The following is a 16711-nucleotide window of genomic DNA, read 5'->3' as shown; positions in this document are numbered from 1 at the left end:
CATGAGCTCCTGGCCTGGCTCTGCAGTCCCTGCGTGGGGACAAGGCCCAGCGAGCTGTGGGGAAGCTGTCACCAAACACATCAGGCTCAAGCAGTGTGACTGCTGTTTGGTTTCCTCTGGGACGAGACCCAGGTCCCTGGTGGCCTGTGGGTGCCACGCAGTGGTGACCCAGGACTACAGAAGTCCCCTCCCCCCCACTCCAGTCCTGGAGGCTGCAGGGCCTCCTGGGTCACCTGCTGGTCCCTCGAGCTCTCCGAAGCCCTGCTCTGGAGTCACCAGCGCTGCTGCAGAGAACAGAAACCTCACCTGTGTCATCGTAAGGCCACACGTTTCATAAAACACCACAGAAGAAGCCCAACAGGTCCCAGAACTAAAGGGTCGCAGCGCCACTTTGGCTCCGGGGGGGTGCTTTCTGCACGTTTCTAAAAGCCCCCACATGGCAGGCCCGGGGGTGGGGCAGAACTGCTGGGTCGCACAGAGGAGGAAGTTGCCTGGCTTTGCTTAGAACCTACCAATGGTTTCTAGGCATAAAATCCCAAGTGCACAGGTCACCTGCGTGCTGTGATCCCTGCCCCTCCAAGGTCACCTCCTTCTCCCCTCCACTGCTCCAGCTGCCGTGGCCTCCTCACACCTCCAACCTCAGGGCCTTTGCACTGGTGCTTCTACCTGGAACCAGATCTCTCCATGGATCTCTTCTCCTTTGGTCCCCATTCTAGGGTCTGCCCCAGAAAGGCCTTCCACGATCACCAATCAGAGTGGCTCACACATCTGTCCCTGGGCTCTCACCTACTGTATTTAACTTGCTGTATTTATGCCAGCTGCCATTCCACATGTTGATACAAATAAAATCTGTCTTCTTGTAGCAGAATATGAACTCCAGGGGCCTCAAGAGTGTGGCTTTAGGCCTAGAACAGAAGCTGGTGCATAGTGAGCCCTTGATAAATAGTTGTTGAATGAAGCCAGGGAGGGTAAGGGAAGGGCCAGACCTAGAATCACGTTTAGATTTCTGCAAAACCTTGATGGCCAGAACGTGGGGTGAGGACACACTCCTGACAGGGGGCATCAGTCAGCTTTTCCTTACCGTAACAAAATACCCGAGGCAGGATACTTTTGAAGAAAAGAGGTTAATTCAGCTCAGAGTTTTACAGGCTGAAAGTCCAAACTGCACGGCACAGGCTCTGGTAAGGGCCCCCATTGGCTGTGTCACTTCATGGTGAATGGTCTCTTCCTGACAGAAACCTCAGGAGGCACACGATACCAAGAGACAGGGTGTGTGTGTGTGTGTGTGTGTGTGTGTGTGCGCGCGCGCGCGTGCGCATGCTCTATCAGACAGCAGGAAATGCTACGAAGAACAAAACACGGTGAGGGGAGAGGGTATCAGGAATGGACGGACAGGGCGACTTTAAGCCCACCTGAAAAACATGAGGGAGTGAAGCCAGAGGCCCTGGGAAGAGTGTTTCAAGCCACGGGAACAGCACGTGGAAGGCCCTGAGGCCGTGCTGTGACACGAGGCAGTGAGGCTCCGTCTGCTTCCCGGCTGACCACCTTCCCCCCTCTCTCTGGGACAGCGACTGTCCAACCCTTCCCCCTCCCCCTTCCTGCAGGTTCCAGGACACAGTCGGCTCTTTCCTGGGGTGCTCCTGGTCCATGGAAACCCTGTGGCCACCCTGCTTCTGATTTGCCAAACGTGAAGCTGCTCCCTCAGACCCGGAGCCACACAGGGGCTCCACTTGCCGGCTGTGTGACCTCAGGTAAGTCACTAAACCCTCTGAACCCATTTCCTGCTCATCCTAGAGGGGGCCCCTCAGAGGGGTGGCAAGAGGCTGATGAGGTGGCGCCTGCCCAGCAGAGTCGGACAGACACACAGCACTCAGCACACGGGAGTGATCCCAAATGTCCCCACCGCTCCTTCAGATGAGTCGGGGAGGGGTCAGGTGGCCAGAGGAGAATTCCTCTTGGATCGCAGCCTCTCTTCACAGGTGGGGGGACCCACAGCCTGCGGGGCCCTTCCTCCAACACCCTGCTGTCCTGCGGCAGCCTCGGACAGTCGAGGGGACGAGGACAGGGGACCAGGGTGCAGGGGCCTCCTGCAGCTCAGTCCTCTGCCTCACCACAGTCCCCAGGAGCCAGGACGGCCTGCCCCACAGCGCCACCTGGTGGTCACAGCTTCCACGTAGCCATGGTCCCCAGAGAGGGACTTGGGGCGCCTTGGCAATCGTGGGTGCGGGGCCACAGCTTTCGGAGGACCGCTCTTCTCAGTCACAGGGCCATTCGCCCCGTCTCAGATCCACTCGGCAGGGGGAAGACACAGAGAGGAAGAGGGTCACCGAGAGAGAGAGGGACAGAACACAAGTCACGATCCCCGCAGGTCAGGGACACAGCAAAGCTGAGAAAAGAAACAGCAAAGGCGAAGCAAACAGAAGCCGAGGCAGACGGTCACCTGAGCCCCCAGGAGGGCCAGTGCCCGTTGTCCAAATGGCCCCCGCGCTGCCTGCTGGCTGGCCCTGTCCCCAATGTGCACCCAGGAGCCAGCCTCAGGCCTGAAACCTGGTGCCAGGCCAGGAGCTCAGGAACCTCAACTCCGGGCACAACATGGTCCCTGGCACCCTCTGCTGGACAGGCTGGGCGCCACACGCCTCCGGGAAGCCGCTGAGGGCCTAGCCCATGGGACACCCAGCACTGCAGAGGGAGGTGGAGGGGGAAGGCTCTGAGCACGGTGACCGCCTGGAGATGGCCACTCAGTGAGCACGGCAGGCTGTCGGGTCCGGGAGCCAGGCCAGGGTTCTGACCTCAAAGGTATCAGACAGGACCTCCTGGCCACAGCCAGGCCAGAGCCATGGTCAGCGGTACACGCTCTGGCTGCTCCCAGCACTGACGGCTGGGCCTTCCTCTCCTTCAGCATGATCCCTGGTGGCTGGCTCTGGGCTGGTGCTTGGCCACACACACAGGATGGGTGGGCTGGCTCCCGGGGTGCTCTTCCTGGCTGCCAACCCCATAAACAGTTATGATTACATAAAATCATGCAGTGGCCAACACATCCGTCCACTCTGGCTTCCTGAGGGACCCTGTCCACATCACCTGCACTTGACAGTTCAGACAGCAGCCTGCAGGTTCAGGCCTCGGGGGCCTGGATGCCAGGGACGCAGGAGCACAGGACCCGAGAGGCCTCTCCCTGGGCTGCACCTGCCCTGGTTCACTGTTGACGAGCGGTGACTCCTGGCCACCAGCTCCTGCCCTGGCTGGCAGGGACAGGCAACTCCAAAGCCTAGGACCTCGAAGGTGAAGTGCCAGAGGTCCTGTCAATGGGAGCCAGGCCCCAGGGACTGGGGGACCTGAAGCACTGGGACCCTGCTACAGGCAGCAGCTGTTCCTCACCCACTGCATGTGGCCTGGCAGGAAGGTGGACCAGGTGACCAGGGCACCTACTGCCAAGAAAACACATCAGGGTTCAGGAGTGAAATCCACCAGCTGATAAATAAAGGTCCACACCACATCTGGGTGCCAGGCAGCGGGCGGGGACACTCCTACTCCAGGTCCTGCCAGGGCCCGCCGGGGGTCCTCTAGTCTCCTGTAAGAAGGCCCCTGGCCCTGGAAGCCCTCTGTCCTGCTGAGCACTGGAAGGGCATGTCTAAGAGGGAAGTGGGGCCCATCCCCCTAACCCCGCCAAGCCCCAGCCGGCCCCAGGCTGCCCATCCAGCCCTTCTCTGCAGGCCCCAGGCAGTGTCCAGGCTGAAACCCGTCCTTCCTGTGGCAGCGTCTGCCCGAAGGAAGGCGCTGAGTCCTCCCCGCTGACCCCGACTCCAGCTGGGGGTGACAGTCGTCCCTGAGTTTCTCTGGGTCCAGAAACTGGCTCAGATAATTCTAAAGAATCGAGCCATCACAACACCCCAGATCCCAAAGTCCCAAATGCTGTCACAGCATCGAGTCTTTTGGAACCTCAGTTGAAAGACACAAGGATACCCTGGAAGGGGCCCGATGGGGCCCTCGGGAATGGGCCCGGAGGGTCAGCCTGGACCCCGGCGGGAGCCCACCCCGCCCGCGCTGAGCTTCAGCTCCACTCCTGCTCGGATCCAGTGGCCCTGCAGGTTGGGGCGCAGGACGACCGGGTGCTGTCCCTCAGACCTTCCTAAGACTCTGGCACCTAAGGCACCAGCAGGGGGCAGCCAGCTGCCGGGGAGATGGCAGTCACCATCTTCTACGTCACGGAAACCCCAGGTCCAGTCCTAAACACAGGGAAAACCCACCCAAGACCCATCATGCACCGCTACCAGCGAGTCACAAGCCCCGTGGCATCTCAGACCATCCCCGCCGTGCCCGGCAAGGAAGCCACTCTGTCCCTATGACCAGGAGAAACCTGAGGCACCGGGTGGAGGCACCAGACCCGGGGGGCCACTGGCTGGAGGACCCGGCACAGAGCTCCCAACCATCCTGTGTGGCCGTCAGAGGTCAGAGCCACCCCAGGCCAGGTGACACAGACCAGGCAGGCCGCAGCCGCCTCCTTTGTGTCATCAACTGGTTTTAATGGTACTAAAAGCCCATCGCGACTGTGAGGAGAGGAGCCCGGACATTCAAGAAAACCAGTGCGCAATGGCCGCCCCAGGGACCCTTAGCTCCCTTAACAGGGCTGAGGCGCGCCCTGGGCTTTAACCTGCAGCAAGATGTGGCAACAAAGCCACCTCTGGTGGGCCTGTGCACGGTGACAAGAGGGGGTGGCCTCTGGGGACGGCAGGGACCAGGGTGCCCAGTAGCAGCCCACACCCACTCTCCCAGCCAGCCAGGGTGGCGAGAGTGACAAGACACCCCCCCTCCCCGTGCTTCCCGCAGATGCCAACGCCAGGGACAGCCTGCTGAGGGTCCTCTGTGGGTCCCTCTGCCCACAAGGGCAGGTGGCTTCAGAGTCCCAGATGCCCTGCTCTGAGAAGTTAACATCAAGAAAATAAAGTCCACCCGAGGTGCCACGCAGTGTCCCGTGCAGGAGGCCCCTCAGTGGCCCCCGGCTCCCCGCCTCCCTCCGCAGCTCTGCCACCTCTCAAGCCTTTGCAGCCACCATCTAGAAAGTTCTAACCCCGAGTCAATGCTGGAGAAGCAGGGTGGGCAGCAGGCACCTGTGGAGACCGGGACACCCTGCCACCCCAACTCTAAAACAGAGGACAGTGTTCTTAAAATTTTCAATAATTTAGTTTTTCTTTTTTAGTAGAACTGGGTAAAACTGCAATACTACCTCACATTGGTCCCTGTTAGACAATATGCCCTTCTTTGAAACTTAAAATGTCAAATATATAATTATACAACCTTAGAAAAAATCTCAAAGACGGCAACGACAACAAAAAATAAAATAAAACACCAGAGACGTCACGCCATATAAATAAGTCCGAGTGCGTCTCGGCCCAGGGCTGGCGGCTCCAGTTCCGATGGCGGTGAGTGACGTCATTAGCTGGTGTGGCTCTTGCGTGTCCTCCGGTGGCAGGAGCTGCACCTGTCCCTCTCTCCTTCCTGGCTGAGGCTGGGTGCCCTGAGTCCACCGAGCCGGTTAGTAAGGTTGGGGTGTGCAGGAAGCTCGGGCGGAGACGGCGCGGGCCCTGGGATGTGGCCTGGAGGGAGCCCGGGTTCAAAGTGCAGTGGCGCCATCCCGAGAGAGCTGTCCGCAGGCCTCCCGGGCCAGCACCTTGACACTGTCCCTAGGACTGGGATGGAGTCCGGAGCCTGGCTGCACCGTGAGCTCCACAAGCCCTGGAGCCCGGTGCCCAGGGTGGAGAATGTGCGGTCCAGGGTGGTGGGCAGTCATGGCCGAGTAGGCCCTGTCCTCGCAGCAGTGCAGGGAGCTGGCCAGGGACAGCTGGGCAGGAGCCTCGGGACATCTTTGCTGCCTGTGGCATGGCCTTCTGGGTCCCCTCACTCTGCGGCTCCGTGGGCGCAGCTGAGCGGTGACCCGTGGTGTTCAGAGGTCTCCGTCCACTGGAGGCTGGCAGAGGCGGTAGAGGCTGGTAGGGGCAGGAGAGAGAGGATGAGTGGGACCCCAGAGGCCCTTCAGCACTCCCCCGCCACTTTGTTGACCTTATAGGTGATGCACACCCAGAGGACACCACTTGGCAGGAATCAAGAGACAGAGCGTGAACACGTGGACATGCCACACCTTCCCCAGCTGCCCGGTCCCCTCCGGGGCCACATCTGTCCCCCAGAGGCCAGCAGGTGTTTACAGACACAGGCGTGTCTTTGTGAGCAGACCTGTGTGTTCAGACACGGGTGTGTGGGGCGTGGGGTGCCCTTCTGCACCTGCGGCCACTAGCGAGACCTGGTCTCTACCGGAGCTCCTCCCTCCGCAGACCCCGGGACCCAGATGCAGCAGGGTGCAGAGAGGGCTCCGAGCCGAGCCTGCACCTGAGGGGGGTGCGGCTGCTGGCTCTCCAACAGGACAGGAGGTCAGATGGGCCACGAGGAGTCCTGACCGCAGAGCGGGAGCAACGGGCAGCAGGCCACCGCAGTACGGGAAAGCCAGGCCCCAGAGGCTCCGGGGACAGGGCTGGGCCTGGGTTCAGTGGCTCTGCCATCTCCTAGCTGAGTAACCTTGGATGAGATGCTTAACTTCCCTGGGCCTCAGCACCCCCACCTGCCAGCTGGGGACCACAGCAGGACCTTGCTCTCAGCATAGCTATTTGGGTCAAATGGGTCCCCATGGGAAGATGGGCCGGGAACCTGGGGCGGGGAACCGCCCAAAGAGTATCAGGAAAAGAGCTGAGGGTGACGAGCCGTGTGGGACCCTGGAGCACCACCAAGGGCAGCGGCCTGGCCCGGCCACATGCTGGGGCCACAGAAGACAGCGTCACTGGGGGAGTGGCCCCAGGGCGTGCGGGGACACTGAACGACTTCAGCAATATCCAAGCTGTTTCCAGATGGGAAGCTATTGAACACCGTGAGCAGACGCGGAGAAGGAACTGGGCAGGGTGGGCGGGGGACAGGGTCTGGCCCAGTGAGCCCAGGTCCCAGGGGCTGCACAGGGCTCAGTGCCACCGAGAGACGGTGGGGTGGAGGACGGGAGGGCAGACTGACCAGGTCCCCCCAGCAGCCACCCGCCGCTCACTTGGGACCTTTAGGGACCCTTTCCAGGGCTCCAGGAGAAGCAGATCCTCGTGAGGTTACAGACTGAGCCAGACTCGTCTCTCCCAAAGCAGGGTCCTCAAAAGCCAGATGGGGCCCTGGCAGAGCCCAGGGGTCTGCCAGGCTGAAGGCCCCCTGGAGGAGACGGGGCAGGGGCCACTCACCGCGAAGCGCCCTGGGGCATCTGATCCTTGACTCGCAGGTTTTGGGCCAGAATCTCTACTCTGGGGCCCTGGAAGGTCAGAGTGTCAGTCTGGGGCCTGGAGGAGTGGGGACAGGCAGGGGCACCTGGCTGCGGGTGGGGGGCTCCCAGGTGGGCTAGGTCTGGGCTGAGGGCGCGCAGGCCCAGGTGGCCTCCCACACACAGGGAGCAGGCAGCTCCCCTGGGCCCCAGCCCGGAGCACCGCCGAGGCCCACCTGCTTCCGCATGAGGTCCGTCGCCTGCATGATGCACTTGGGCAGCAGCCCGTGGCTCCGCGCCAGGATAGCCGCCTGCTCCAGGGACACGCTCAGGGTGCTCCTGCGGGTGGGAGAGGGCGTGGGCAGCGGCTCCCACCGCCAGGCCCCACCTCCAGTGCCCTCACCCCGTGTGGCTGCGCGGCCCACCTCCGCCCTGCGTCCTCTCCGGGCTGACCTCCCCCACCTGCCCTCCTCCTCCTGGCAGCTGCCACCCCTCGGCAGTTCACTGCTGCCAGGCAGGGCCTGGGGGCTCTCAGTGAGCTGAGGGCTGACCGAGGGGACTCCTCCGGCCTGGCCTCTGCTCAGTGGCCCCCAGCACAGCCACGTGGCTCAGACCCTATCAGGTCAGAAGTGGCTCGGCACCGGGCCTGCGGCTGGAACCCCACCCTGCGCCCTTCACTCCGGGACCCGGGACAGACAGTCCATCTCTGCACACCCCAGTTTCCTGAGAATCAAGACGAATGTGTCATTGACGTGGGGACCAGAAAGAGGGCTGTCCCACGCACTGCAGGACACGGAGAGCACCTGGCCCCACCACTAGATGCCAGTCCCCAGACACTGCCAATGTCCCCTGGGGAGCAGAACTGCCCCTGGCTGAGAGCCCCTGAATGAGCCCTTCCACACCGGCTCAGCCGGGAGGAAATGAGCCCGTGGGCGCAGACACCTGGCAGTGCCCAGCTGGCAGGGCGCCCTCCTCCCTTGATGGGACACAACTGGATGCCTGTCCATCAGTGCCTATCAGTGCCGGACACGGGGCTAGGTGGTGGGCTACGGCAGAGAGTGACACGGCCCCTGACCTCACGGGACCCTGCCTGGGGGGGGGGGGCGGGCAGCAAACAGAGGCCCTGGTGAGCGGGAGGCACCTGAGTGGGGGGACGAGGGGGCCTGGAAGGGCCCACTGGAGAGGGGCGGTCTTCCTCCCTGGGGCCAACACAAGGGTGGGGACAGAAGGCAGAAGTGTCCAGCAAGGCCAAGAGACCAGCGCATCCCGAGGAGGTGTGCGACACCGTTCCCTCGCGGATGGCAGGCTCAGGAGCCCGGCACCCGCCTCCTGCTCCCGAGCCCGGCTCCAGGACACCCGCAGCCCTGCCACCCTCCACTGCTGCCACATCTCACAGCAACCTGTGGCCAGATCCCCGAGGCCCTGCCCCAGGCCGGCAAGCAGTGGAGGACCAGGCCTCGGGCCCAGCCGCCCTGACCCCGAGGCCCAGCCGTCTCTGGCCTACCTCTGCATGCCGGTGCCACACAGGGCCATCTGACAGGCCCCCAGGCGGTAGCAGAGCTCCTAGGAGACGGGGATGAGGCTGGCAGCGAAGCTCCCGCCGGCCCCAGGTTTGGGGTGCACCAAGGACTTCATGAGGCGGCAGAGCTCGTCCAGGGCGTTGATGGGGCGGATCAGCTGCAAGGCGTGGGACAGATACAATGGGGACGCTCGGGGCACAGCCGAGGGCCTCTGGCCTGCCTCCCCATCTCCTCCTCATCCAGAGGTCCCTGCACCTGTCCCCCCAGCACCCTCTCCAAGGTTTCCATGACCTCTGCTCAAGAGCAATCTGTGGCTCCCCGCTACCCTGCAGTTGGCATTCGGTGTTCGCCCCGTACTTCAGGTCTCACCCCTGGCCCGGCCTCTTCAGGCCCAGGACGTCTCTGAGCACAAACAGTGCCTCGCTCGTGCCCTCCAGACCCCTCCTGAGGAGGAGCCCTCCCTGCTGTCCCAGACCCCCAGCCACCGCGTGGAGGTAAAGGTGGCTCAGTCTTCCTGTGCCATGGCGAGATCCTGCCGGCCACACATCCCACAGCGCGGTGCCCAGCATCTCCCAGGGCAGCTTCCAGCCCCAAGGCCAGAACGCCACGCCGGGGTGAGGCCTGCACAAGCCGGGAAGGCCGGCCACAGACACTGTCAGCAGGGGCCGACAGGCTGGTGGCCCTGGCTAGCCCCGCCCCGCACAGGCCAGCCTGTGGGGAGGAGCCCCCAGGAGGCCTCACACCTGTCCACTTCTCAAAACAGCTGGAAGCCTCCGTTGTTCTGAGGAGATCTCTTGATTTCTAAGTGCCCACATCAATGTGAAGGAAAAAGAGGACCCAGGCCCACCCGGCGTGGGTCCACCTCTCCAAGGGCGCCAGCCCCAGAGAGACCCGCAGTTACCACAAGAGCAGAGAGGAGCAGGCCACCAGTGAGCAGAAACCACCTGGGGACTCCCAGGTGGGCCAAGTGGTCCCTCAGGCCCCGCTGCAGGGGGGACGCACCTGGTCTATCTTCACGGCGGTGGTGCTGGCGTTGGTGGTGCTGGCGTCCGTGGGCAGGTTAGACCGCTCCAGGTAAAACGCCCTGAGGGAGAGAGAGGCTGAGAGGGGCCACCCCCAGCCACAGCTGCAGGGCTGTGGTCTCCCAGGAGGAGGTCACCCTCAGGGCTCCCTGACAGCCCCCCAAGTGCTGTCCTCAACAGCCCCCGCCCTCCCTGCTGCCGCCCAGACCTGCTCCTCCTCCCTGAGCCCGTCCCCGCCTGGCCCTGGGCGCCACTCACTGGGCCACAGAGGTTCCTCTCAAGGGCCAACCCACAGGCACCTAAGCCTTGGGAACCAGGCGGTCTCCACTGGGCCGTGGAAGGGAGTAGAAGCCACAGGTGAAAGACGCGCTTGTGGAGCAGGTGGACGATAGCAAGTGGCCAACCAGGCCCCAGGGGAGGAGGCCCTGACACTGGACCTGCCATCTCCTAATTCTCAGAAACCCTTTGTCACCAAGGCAGGAATCGGAGGGCCACGGTTGAGGCTGCTAAGGACGTGGGAGCTGCTCCCCTGGACACGTGCTTGCTCCCAGCAAAATCTGTTCCCTCCACTTCTCCCTGCAGGTGTGACCAGGACAGAGGCCCAGGGGCCACGCCCCTCTCAAGGCCCTTGAATCTCAGCACCCATCTCAGCTCCGGTCCCCACGCAGAGTGGACAGGCAACTCTGCTCAGCAGAAAGGACCTGCTTTGAAGCCAGACTGTTGGCTGTGTGACCTTGGGCACACTGTGTATGCCCCTGGGTCCCAGTTTCCTCATCTGGAAAATGAGTTAGCATGAACTACTGTGCGCACCGCCATTGGACTCTCATGCAAAGGCCCCACACAGAGCAGGTGCCCCAGAAAGGGGCGTCTGGCCCACTCCTCCCGCAGAGGGTCTGCCCGGCACTGCTGTGTCCACGCCCTGTGGCAGCTCTCTGAACCCTGGCCCCAGCACAGCCCCAGGCACACACCTGAGCTTGCGGTAGTACTGCTGGACCTTCTCCAGGGACTGGGCATTGACTTCCTGCTGCAGGTCCTCTGCTGCCTGGCTGCCCGCAGGAGACGGCCCCTCCACGTTCTCCAGAGCTGAAGGGAGAGGAGGGAGGGAGGGGCTGGGTCCCCAGTGCTTGGTGGCCTTGGCTCGGCCCCTGCGGTCCCCCATAGCCGCAGCTCACCTTTCGTGAAAAGCACGGTGTGCAGGCGGAGGCTGGCCCCGCTCTCCAGGCGGGAGGGCAGCTTGGAGAAGTGGTAGCTGTCGAGGTAGAAGACCACCCTCAGGGCCTGCCGGCCGCCCTCGATGTGGTAAGAGACGTTGGTGTCTGCGGAGGACAAGGCCAGACAGGCTCACCGCAGGGCCCCGCCCCCTGCTACAGGAGCTTCACATCTCCCTTCCCCAGGTGCCAGAGTGACATCCCAGTGCCTCCCTGTCGGCCCACTCCAGGGGGATAACCCCAGACCCCCTTCTTCCCAGCCTCAGGTGGCACCCTGGGACTTCCATGTCCACTCACGCCAGAGTCGCATCCTGTGACCCCCGTTCCCCAGCCTAGAGAGCGCCTCAGACTCCCAACCCGCAGGGCGCTTCAGAGAGCCCCACCCCGCGGAGCCGCCTGTGACCTGCCTCTTGGACACCCTCGACAGCTGCTGGTTGCCACTGCTTTATTCTTGGCCCCGACACTGACTGCCCGGCAGGGGAACCAGCCGGGTGTCTTCAGAGCCCTAGGGTGCTCCTGTCACCCTTTGCTGGTCACTCAGGGCCCCACCTGGCAAAAGCTGCCCTCCAACAGGACCTGCATCTCATTCACCCCCATGAGGAAGAGCTGCGGGCAGGGGGGCAGAGTGCGGCCCTGGGGACCCCGGCTGCGCCTGCAGGTGTCACTGGTGGACCAGGGCTTCTCCCGGACCCCAGCTCGGCCCACGACAGGCAGCACCACAGCCAACTCAAACTGGCCCCTGGGCAGCAGTCTGCGTCCTCAGCAGGGACGGTACTGCCCCAAGGAGGTCAGAGCTGGTCCCTGAAGGGGAGGATGGATGTCCCCGAGAGCCCAGACACGCAGCCCAGACACACAGCCATTTCAAGGGGGTGGCACTTGGGAAAAAGCCGTCTCAGGGGGCTTTTTATGAAGTGAAGTGAAAGGGCCCATGAGCTCTGGAGTCCTGGGGAGAGCACGTGGCACATGGGCGCCCTGTTCCACCCCTGAGTTCCTGAGGTGGAGGTCTGGGCGGGGTCCCCAGGGCCCAGCAGAGCCGCGCAGGAAGCACCCACAGGGTTCTCGGCCTCAGCAGGAGGTCACCTGCGCTCCCCCGGGACCCCTACCCAGGCCCCAACTGACCCACAGCAGCCAGCGACTGGGATCGGCATCTCTGATGTCCCCAGGTGACCCAGGGTGAGACCACCATGGGGAGGGCAGAAGCTGTGGTCATGCTGCCCAGCACCGTGGCCCAGAGCCTGTCTCTGGCTGGCAAGTACCGAGTGCTCCCTGCTGCAGACATGTCTGGGGTGGGTGGTGCGAGTGGGTGGGCAGGTGGGCAGGGCAGAGGGAGGAAGACAGGACCAAGGAACCTCAGGTAATCACGGCCTTAGTCCCTAAGAATCTTAATTCTTCCCCACAAAGAGGGGCGATCTGAATGGGATCTGAGGGTGGGATCTGAATGAGAATCGCTCGTGGGTCTTTCACGGGTGGTGGGGCAGCTGGCTGATGTGGAAGAACCCCTTTTCCACGTGTGCTGCAATTCAGCTCTCAGACTCCAGCTGGGGAGTGAGGCTCGGGCAGCTGGCCTGCTCGCACGGGAGGCCAGGTGGCCCCACACGCTCCTGCCGCCTCAGCGTCCTGACACCCACAGTGGTGGGGAGTCACTCACTGGCCACGTAGTTCTCATCCAGCTGCTTGAAGGAGAAGCTGACGTTGTCCAGCTCCGACAGGGTCACCCAGATGTCCTCCAGCATGGTGCGTTCCTCCTTCTGCAAGAAGACACATGAGGGACCTCGGGTGCCACCCACCCCAAGCTTTCCCTGGACAAGCTGGGGTCCGAATCTAGGCCACGTGCTACACAGCAGGCTCCTCCCACCGGTCCTGCGTGTGCTCTGCCTACAGCTTGTCCTGCTCCCCCAGGGTCAGAACCCATCTGGCTCTGACTTGCTGAGTGGCCCTTCCCTGCACCAACGGTCATGAACAACCATTCCAAAGCTAACCCACCACCTCCTGCCCCTCCAGCAGGCCCAACCCACCCGATTCTCTCTCCCCTTGCCCCATACACAGCCATGACCAAGCCCTGGGGCCCACCATCAAAACACGCTCCAGAGCCCCCCAACTTCCCAGCCACCACTCCAGGGGGGTCCACGTCCCAGGAGGACCCCACAGTTCCCCCTTACCCTCCCCCAAACAACCCCCCTCTCCCCGTGCTGTTACCTTTGTCTAACTTGAACCCACATCCTGTCTCTCACCTGCCTCCAACCCGCGAGCCTCCTGCCCAGAGCGAGGCCCAGCCCTGCAGACCCAGCCCACGCACCTCACCTCCCACTGCCTCCCTGCTCCTGGGGCCACAGCTGCTCCCTCTGCCCCAGGCTGTTCCTGTCTACTGGCTCAAAGTCACCGCTTCAACACGGCCAGCTCTGACCACAGATCCCCAAGAACGCCATGGCCTCCACTCCCTGCCTCTCCCCCCAGCCTTCCGTTGTGTCTTCTCATCTGCCTCCCCGGCTGGAAGGTGAGCTGTGGACCCCAGCAGTCTGGTGCCTCGCGACGTCAGAGACCAAACGGACAGGGACTAGCATGTGGCTCCAAGACATGAGGGCTGGTGCCCAGGCTGCCTTTCTGAGTCCGGTGAGAGCAGACTTCTGCCCAGCAGAGGGCGCTCCGAGGCCACACTTCCCACCAGCCAGCGGCTGGGCCTTGGCCACCAGAGCCACCCAGCACTGCAGGTATTTGTCCTGGGACTGTTGTAGGACACTGAGGAGCATCTCTGGCCTCCACACACCAAGTGCCAGAGACACTACTCCTGGATATTTCAACTGCTATAACTAAAAATGTCTCCAGATGTTGCCAGTGTCCCCTGGGGCAAAACCGCCTAGCTTGAGCACCATGGTCTACGCCATGTCTTTTACCTATGTGTGTCTCCCTCCCACCAGGACGTAAGGCCCCAGTTCCTAACAGCAGTACATGGTAGGTGCTCAATAAACACCTGCTGTGTGAACAGCGGGGCCCTGGGAGCCAACTGCAGGGGACACAGGCTGGGGGGCCTCCCGTCCTCCTCTGCCCACTCACCACTGTGGCTGGCGCCAGCAGGGACTGACAGTGCAGCAGGACCCCGGTGGCGGCCACCTGCTCCAGCCACTTGCGGCTGGCGTCCCGGCTGCTCTCCTCGTACTCGCCGTTGTTGTTGTAGCGGTAGCTGAGGGCCGCCAGCAGCTGCTCGGAGAAGGTGCCCACGGCGGCCACCAGGGCCTGGCAGAAGATGGCGTCCCTGCGCAGCTGCAGCTCGGTGTCTGTGATGGACAGACAGGCCTCTGGGCAGGTGCTGGCAGCAGGCTGCACCACCCCTGGCCCCGAGCCCCCCACAGACCCTGCATGGGGCGAACTGGCCAAAAGTTTTCTTGGGGCCAAAAGCCAGGTCCACAGAATTCCCCACTCCGTGAGCAAGCCACCTCACCCAAAAGCTGCTGCTCCCCCGACCAAGCAGGTGGGCCTGTGGGTTCCTGGCCACTATCCAGGCCCGTCCCTGGCCATCTCTCTGGGATGCAGTACTTCTCAGCCTGGCCGGCTGTGTGCCAGTGGTGCGGCTGTGCCACCAAGCTCCACCGGCGCTTTTGAGAACCGGGTTCTCCTGCTGCCCCGCCCCTCCACCACCCCACCCCACCTGAGGCAAAGAGGCTGCAGGTCTCAGCTGCTGAGAGGAATTACCCTCAACATCTGGCCAGCTGCGTGCAGCTGCCTGTTTTGACATGGATCCTCCCTTGACTACAAATTTCTGAGAAGAAGGGAGGGACAAAGGTGGACAAACATGGCCCACCCCACCTGCAGCTCTGGCCTCCACCGTCTGCTGGGTCTGGAGCCTACTGACAAGCAGCCTCCCTCGCCCTCCGCCCTCTATCCTGTGTCCTCGTCATAATCACCCAGGAAGCAGGTGGCCCAAGACAGGGCTCCCAGCTCCAGGGACTGAGACTTGTCCCTTGGACACAAGGTGCAAGTCTTAGAGGGGCAGGAGGCCAAAGGGTCGCCTTCCCCAGTGCAGATCCTGATGGGCCAAGAAAAAATCACCCTGGCCACAGAAGAGGCCCCCCAGGCTGTCCTCATGGACGCCTACAGCCAGGCAGGCCTCGCCGCGTACCCCTGGGCCCATGAACTCACGGCTGCCCCGCAAAGCCCTCACCTGTGCACTTCAGCAAGGCCAGGAGCAGCTGGTTCTTCCCATCTGAAGGAGGAGGGAGAGGAGGAGGCGGCTAAGGGGGGCTGGCAGGCGACAGGAGAGCCGGCCCGGGGAGGCCACTCAGCTGACAGCGTGCAGCCACTCTTCTCCCCTTCCCTGAGCACACAGGGGAAGGGGCACAGAGGTGGGCCCCAACAGGACCCTGCTGCTCTCCAGACCCAGCCAAAGGCCACAGGCCCCCCATGACCCTCCCTGCCCGCAGACCTTCCATGTATCTCTGGATGTTGTCCACCAGGGTCTTGATGGAGCTGGGCAGGTTCCAGGGGTCCTCCTGGATGCTGATCTGGATCAAGCTCCGGCCACGGACCATACACTCTTCTTTCTGTTTGAACTCTGGGGCAGGAAAGCAGCATGAGGGCCGGGAAGGGACGGAGGTGGCTTTGGAGAACAGTGGCACAAAAGCCCATGCCCTGTCACCAGATTCCAAAGTTTATAACCTAGATCCGGGGAGCAACAGGCTCTAGGATGTAATCCAGGCCTTGGAGGACAAATGCATGGTCAGTGTGCTTCCACTTCACATGCCACTCCCATCGCAGACACCACGGATCCATCTCAGCACCCTTCCTGCCAGTCGGGGGCCAGGATCCACAGCCACAGACAATCCAGTGGAGACAGCACCAATCAATCACAGCACTCTTTGCTCCCAGATCTGGACCCGGTAGCCACAGAAGCCTTCTTCTCAGGCACAGGTCTTCATGCCACAACCAACTAAGCAGGCACATGAGTTGTGACCTCGTTCTAACCCTTCCCTAAACAGAGGGGGAAGCCCAGGCAAGTCACTTGCCTAAAGTCACACTGGGTAGTGGGAGAACTGGGACCTGAATGTGGCCCTAATAAGCCAAAGGCCAGGCAGACGCAGGCCCCTGTTCCCTTGGCCTCTTCCTGGGTCTCTGAGGTCTTTGTGGCTTGGGGCCCTCTCTGCTGTTTCTCCTTGAGGTTCACCCCTGGACAGGGGATTGACACAGCGGGAGGGACAGCTGAGCAGACCCGATGCTCCCCTGGAGGCAGAGGCTGTCCACATCCCCGTCTCCTGCACACAGCTGGGAGCCCGCGAGGTCAGCAGTGTCCCATCGGGCTCAGGGTCACCAGCACCCAGCACAAGGCCTGGCACAAGCTGGCTCTAGGGAACTATTTACCTGCTGCATAGCTGCACAGATGGACTGGCAGCTGGGGACGGACAGATGGTGGGGGGGTTAGTGGGATGAAAGGCAGGAGGACATAAGAAATGCCAATTCTTTTCATCTCAATCATTGCAGAGGAAAGCCTCGGTTTGGTGCTGGTGAGGCCTTAACTCTTCTCTCACACAGCCCTCTCCTGAAGAGCAGCAGAGGCCCCGGGCAGGGAGCAGTGCCCACCTGACGGCAGTGGGATGACACTGTGGCTTTCCCATTAAGTTGATCACTGTGGCTTATCATCAATATATGGCCTACTACACTGGCTCTTCCTATGGGGGCATTTTAATAAGATCCTTT

General features: G+C 62.5%; 1 pseudogene across 1 annotated transcript in view; it reads right to left on the bottom strand.

The window, feature by feature from the left end:
* Nucleotides 1–5165: 5165 nt before the first annotated feature.
* Nucleotides 5166–16711, bottom strand: part of LOC308631616 (phosphatidylinositol 3,4,5-trisphosphate-dependent Rac exchanger 1 protein-like) — a 30535-nt pseudogene continuing 18989 nt past the window's right edge. Inside the window, exons 17-27 of the transcript XR_014024315.1 lie at nt 15444–15572; nt 15183–15224; nt 14078–14298; nt 12675–12774; nt 10991–11134; nt 10787–10901; nt 9799–9880; nt 8781–8953; nt 7513–7615; nt 7260–7327; nt 5166–5981 (exon numbers count right to left, since the gene is read on the bottom strand). The product of XR_014024315.1 is annotated as a phosphatidylinositol 3,4,5-trisphosphate-dependent Rac exchanger 1 protein-like (transcript). The remainder of the gene's footprint in view (nt 5982–7259; nt 7328–7512; nt 7616–8780; nt 8954–9798; nt 9881–10786; nt 10902–10990; nt 11135–12674; nt 12775–14077; nt 14299–15182; nt 15225–15443; nt 15573–16711) is intronic.

The sequence above is a fragment of the Spermophilus citellus genome, assembly GCF_964194105.1.
Source record: "Spermophilus citellus genome assembly, chromosome: 12".
Taxonomy (NCBI): domain Eukaryota; kingdom Metazoa; phylum Chordata; class Mammalia; order Rodentia; family Sciuridae; genus Spermophilus; species Spermophilus citellus.
The sequence above is the reverse complement of the archived record's forward strand: the minus strand, read 5'-3'. Positions and strand labels throughout refer to the sequence as shown.